We start from the raw sequence: 6,000 nt of genomic DNA, 5'->3' as shown, positions 1-6,000 counted from the left end.
CCCTACACAGGACATACTAATTTATTGAGTCCGGATGGAGACCTATTTTCAACAGCTCTCTTGCACTTTTAATACTTCTGTACCACGCAGACACTCAACATATTGCAACCACACATGATCTTTATTCGTAGTCTTTAGTGGGTGGTCCTTAAATCACGTGATTTCACCAACCAATCCTCGTCATGCGTTTATTCTGTTGTGCGTCCTTGCGTCTGTGAACTCGTGATCGGAAGCTGATTCCCCCCATCGCCATTTTGTATTCGGGCAGCTAGTTTCCTGACGTCCTTAACGAAGTAACGGAGCGTGGTGCACTTAACACAGAGAATGTACACGTAATTAAAACGCAGAAGACCTACAAGCAGGTGAGAAACTTTTTTTTTTTTTTTTTTTAAAGAGAATGGACTACTTTTACGTCTTAGCTAATGATAACGTCATTGTTTTAGGCGACATTAATTCGACTGTACTTTATCATAGTATGTTTGTTCACTTCTTATCGCTTATATGCGTTCCAGTCAATCCCTCCTCTGAGACTTGAGGTTGAGAGATTTTACTCCAACCACGCCTGGTATATTATTTAGAGCTAGGCTTGCTATTTGCATTCCCAAACAACCAATCGGCGAGAAGCTTGCTGAGTGGCAGCCAATTAACATTTAGCTTTGTGACCCCCCCCCCCCCCCAGCAATTAACTCCACCTTACACTAAACACTTTGCCGGTCGCGTCACTTCTGGTTCGGTCCAAAATGGCGCCTGTTGCTTTCATCGTCCTACACCTTTCTGAGTGCAGTTGAGGCAAAGACTTCCTGAGGAGGCAGGGTGACGTCAGCTGCGCGACCCGGTGACGTCATTTCCACGGAGAGAGGGGAGGGGCGGTGAGTGCTAGAATCGTTTTGACACTTCGTTTTGCCAACAACAACAACAAAAGCTTGGGAAGGAATGGAGTTGTTGTGCTGACATGAGTGGTGAGTGCCGCCGGAGGGGGCGCTGTGCAGTGGAGGTGTTTTGGGCGGCAGCCTGGGACGCTATGTGGTGATTAGTAGCATGTTCTCTTAACACGAGTTTACCTCTGGGTGCCCAGGCGACAGGAAGCTGTCCAAAACAAAGCCGCCCCACAATAGTGTGCTGGGGTCAGTGAGGGCTGCTCAGCGTGCCTACACAGGGCAGGGGGAATCTGTATAACGTTGGTCCTTTCTTGTCAGCTCCACAAGTCGGCCTGCAAAACTTAACCATCTTGCAGATCTCAGCCTTGGAGAGTCATCTTCCAGCATCTTTGTGTTCTTACTGTCCCTCCATTTGTTTACTTAAGAAAGCCCTAGGAAATTAAATTGATGTGTAAGAATATTTATTAATAAATATATATATATATATATATATATATATATATATATATATATATATATTTTATAGCGCCAACAGATTTGGCAGCACAATTCTGGGAGGAACCCCCCCTCTGAGATGTGGCTCCTTTCAGTCTGAGCAGGTGCTCGGTAATAGACCAGCAACATGCACGAGAACTGGGCCACAGTTCAAGAAAAGGACCGTGGCACCGACTTCCCTGTGCTGGCGCCATTCTATCCATGTGCAACTTAATGTACCTTATGTTTTAAGATGGATATCTTGAGTTCCTGCTAGCTTCATGGCTTTGCATGGTTCTGTGAAAAATAAATAAATTGTCATTTTGCATCCATGTGTCATCCATTAAAAACTGATCCACTGCACTTTCTGTTCTATGAAAATGAACTGTAAGGACTTAGTCCCATGTTGTGTATTTTACTGATACTATAGATGGGGAAGCCCTGCAATGGAGTGTTTTCCCACCTCCCACCTGCCATGATGTATCAGTATCATGCCGGGAGCTGGGTAACTGACTGATTTTCTGAGGCACTGTAGTGACACAGCCACACGGCTGCTTCATTATAGTGCTGCAGGGATTCAAACAGTTCCCCGCTCCCGGCATGATACTGATACATCATGCCCGGTGGGGAAACGCTCCACTGCAGGGCTTCCCCATCCGTAATATCTGAAAAATACGGGACTTGGGGCTAAGCCCTATAAGTACTTTCTTGTGGAATGGATGCTTTTTAAAATGATTTTAATGTGGTCATCCACACATCCAATCAGTTTGCCCAACCTACACTGAATCAGAATAAGGGTCATGCCCATTTCCGTCAAAGCATTGTTTGTTTTCATGGATACCTGAACTTCCGAATTACAAGAGAAATTCCCTACTGATCTGGCAGTGGGTGTAGTGACAGGCATGCTTTAAAGGGGAACTCCAGATAGAGGTTAAAAAAAATGAAACTTCTGCAGAAGCATATATCATTACTAAGCTATCTATTCCAGTTTTGAAACTACCAAAAATCCATTTGTTTTGGGGTGTTTTGTGTTTCTGTACTTCCTGGTTGAGCAGTTTCCAGAATGCAGTACTGGTTTCAGAATGCAAAGCTTTCCCTCAGCTGTTCCATCACACTCCCTCCACCCTGCCCATTCCCCACCCAAATCTGTTGCAAAACATCTAGACTGTGTTCACACATTGCAGTTTGTGTTACTGAATTATTTGCAGTACTTTATCATTTCATTGTTGTCTCACCCACACAGCACAGTGTTACTACCTGTAATACCACACAGCACGCTGCATTAGAGATGCACCGAAATATCGATATTATATTATACTACTATCGATATTTCGGGCATAAATACGGTTCGGTACCAGGATTTCCTGGTATCGATACTTTAAAGGGGTTGTCCGGCGATAAAAAATTATTCACAGAATAACACACATTACAAAGGTTTACAACTTTGTAATGTATGTTATGTCTGTGAATGGCCCTCTTCCCCGTGTCCCACCACCCTCACCCGTGTACCCGGAAGTGTGGTGCGCTATACATTACCTGTCACGTGCCGACCACGGTCTCCGATCCTCAGCAGTGACGTCTTCTTCGGGAGGCCGGCGTATCTTCCCGAGTGCTGGCCGCCCTCTGCAGCGTCATCCGAAGCTCAGCCGCGATTGGCTGAGCATAACTGTGCTCAGCCAATCGCAGCTGAGCAGCTGATGACGTGGCCGCGTCATCAGCCGCGATTGGCTGAGCACAGTTATGCTCAGCCAATCGCGGCTGAGCTTCGGATGACGCTGCAGAGGGCGGCCAGCACTCGGGAAGATCTGCTGGCCGCCCGAAGAAGACGTCACTGCTGAGGATCGGAGACCGTGGTCGGCACGTGACAGGTATGTATAGCGCACCACACTTCCGGGTACACGGGTGGGGGTTGGTGGGACACGGGGAACGGGGCCACTCACAGACATAACATACATTACAAAGTTGTATAACTTTATAATGTGTGTTATTCTGTGAATAATTTTTTATCGCCGGACAACCCCTTTAACCCCTTAAGGACAGAGACAAATTTTATGAATATGACCAGTGTCACTTTATTCATTAATAACTTCGGGATGCTTTTACCTATACGGCTGATTCTGAGATTGTTTTCTTGTGACATATTGTACTTTACATTTCTGGTAAAATGGAGTCGATACTCATAACGAATCTTTATGAAAAACACCAAAATAACGTGAAAAATTGTGAAAAAATGCATTTTTCAAACTTTGAAACCTTTCTGCTTATACAGAAAATGGTTATGCCACATAAATTATATATTAAATAGCATTAGCAACATGTCTACTTTATGTTGGCGGCATTTATTAAACTATATTTCATTTTTTTTAGACAATAGGAAGCTTAAAACATTAGCAGCAATTTTCCAAATTTTCTGTAAAATTTCAAAATCAGATATTTTTAGGGACCTGTTCAGGTTCAAAGTGTATTTGAGGGGCCTGTATGTTAGAAAGCCCCACAAAGCACCCCATTTCAGAAACTGCACCCCCCAAACTCTGCAAAAGCACATCCAGAAAGTTTTTTTAACCCTTTAGGGGAGTCACAGAAATAAAAGCTAAGTGTGTAAGAAATTTGAACATTTTTTATTTTCTGTGCAGAGATTTTATTGAAATCCAATATCTTTCATAATGATAAACCTACTAGCAGAGAAATGCACCCCAATATTGATTGCCCCGTTTCTGCAGTTTATAGAAATACCCAATATGTGGCCCTATTGCGCTATTTGACGCAACAACAAGCCTCAGATATAAGGGAGCGCCTAGTGAATTTCAACGCCTCCGTTATATTTGGTCATTTTTGACCGTACCACTTCAGGTTGGCAGAGGCTCTGGGGTGCCAAAACCTAAAAAACACCCCTAAAGGGACACCATTTAGAAAACTACACCCCTCAAGGAATGTAACAAGGGGTGCGGTGAGCATTTGGACCCCACAGGTGCTTCGCAGATTTTCAGAACAATGTGGTGTAAAAAAGGAAAAATTCTATTTTTTACACTAAAATGTTCTTCTAGCATTCATTTTTCATTTTTACAAGGGGATAAAAGAAAAAAAAAAACACCAAACATGTAGCGCAGTTTCTCCCGAGTACGGAAATACCCTACATGTGGACATAAAGTGCCAAGCGGGCGCAGGACGAGCCTCCAAAGGGAAGGAGCGCCAATTGGCCTTTGCAAGCTGGATTTTACTGGAATGGATTTCAAGGGCCCTGTCGCATTCACAGAGCCCTCGTGCTGCCAAAACACTGGAAACCCCCCACAAGTGACCCCATTCTAGAAACTACACCCCTCAAGGAATCTAACAAGTTGTGCAGTGAGCGTATGGACCCCACTGGTGACGGGCACAAATGTGGAACAATGTGACTTGAAAGGGAAAAATTTCATTTTTTCACTTTCACGGCACAAATGTGGCCGTCATCAAGGGGTCCATATCCTCACTGCACCCCTTGTTAGATTCCTTGAGGGGTGTAGTTTCCAGAATGGGGTCACTTGTGGGGGGTTTCCAGTGTTTTGGCAGCACGAGGGCTCTGTAAATGCGACATGACGTTCATCATCCATTCTGGCCAAATCCAGCCTTCAAAATCCAAATGGCGCTCCTTCCCTTCGGAGGCTTGCCCTGCGCCCACATAGCACTTTATGTCCACATGTGGGGTATTTATGGACTCAGGGGGAATTGCTCTAAACATTTTGTGTGTTTTTTTTTCTCTTTTAACCCCTTGTGAAAATGAAAAATTTAAGGCTAAACCAACATTATAGTGTAAAAAATGTAATATTTCATTTTCACGCCATATTGTTCCACATTTTTGCCCGTCACCAGTGGGGTCCATATGCTCACTACACCCCTTGTTACATTCCCTGAGGGGTGTAGTTTCCATAATGGGGTCACTTGTGGGGGGGGGTTCAACTGTCTTGGCAACACAGGGGCCTTTTAAATGCAACATGGCCCTCGAAATCCATTTCAGCCAAATCCAGCCTCAAAAAGCCAAATGGCTTACCCTGCACCCGCATGGCGCTTTATGTCCACATGTCGGGTATTTCCATACTCAGGGGAAATTGCTCTACACATTTAGTGTTTTTTTTATCTTTTAACCCCTTGTGAAAATGAAAAAATCAAGACAAGATCAATGATTTAGTGTAAAAATTAAACATTTTTTACACTAAATGTTGGTCTAGCCTTTATTTTTTTCCTTTTCCACAAGGTGGTTAAAAAAGAAAGTGAACACAAAAAGTGTAGGGTACTTTCCCCTGAGTACGAAAATACCCCACATGTGGATATAATGTGCCATATGGGCAGAGGGCAAGCCACCAAAGGGACAGAGCGCCATTTAGAGGCTGGAATGGAGGATGGAGGCCATGTCGCAATTACAAAGCTCCTGTGCTGCCAGGACAGTAGAAACCCCCCACAAGTGAACCCATTCTGGAAACTACACCCCATAAGGAATCCAACAAGGGGTACAGTGAACATATGGACCCCACTGGTCACGGGCACATAAGTGGAACATGTGCCATGAAAATAAAAAATACAATTTTTTCATTTTCACGGCCCAAATGTGGCCGTCACCAGGGGGCCATATCCCCACTGCCCCCTCGTTAGATTCCTTATGGGGTGTAGTTACCAG

The 6,000-nt window shown here is 44.3% G+C and overlaps 1 protein-coding gene across 7 annotated transcripts in view; it reads left to right on the top strand.

The window, feature by feature from the left end:
• Positions 1–228: 228 nt before the first annotated feature.
• Positions 229–6,000, top strand: part of KDM2A (lysine demethylase 2A) — a 361,653-nt gene continuing 355,881 nt past the window's right edge. For 4 of the 7 annotated variants that reach the window (XM_069980774.1, XM_069980773.1, XM_069980771.1 and 1 more), the window contains exon 1: positions 893–959. The gene's annotated coding sequence lies outside the window, so the exon portion shown is untranslated. The other 3 variants (XM_069980770.1, XM_069980769.1, XM_069980768.1) reach the window with 3 other exon arrangements.

Source organism: Dendropsophus ebraccatus, chromosome 8 (assembly GCF_027789765.1).
Source record: "Dendropsophus ebraccatus isolate aDenEbr1 chromosome 8, aDenEbr1.pat, whole genome shotgun sequence".
NCBI classification, from domain to species: domain Eukaryota; kingdom Metazoa; phylum Chordata; class Amphibia; order Anura; family Hylidae; genus Dendropsophus; species Dendropsophus ebraccatus.
This window is presented reverse-complemented; position numbering and strand designations above follow the sequence as displayed.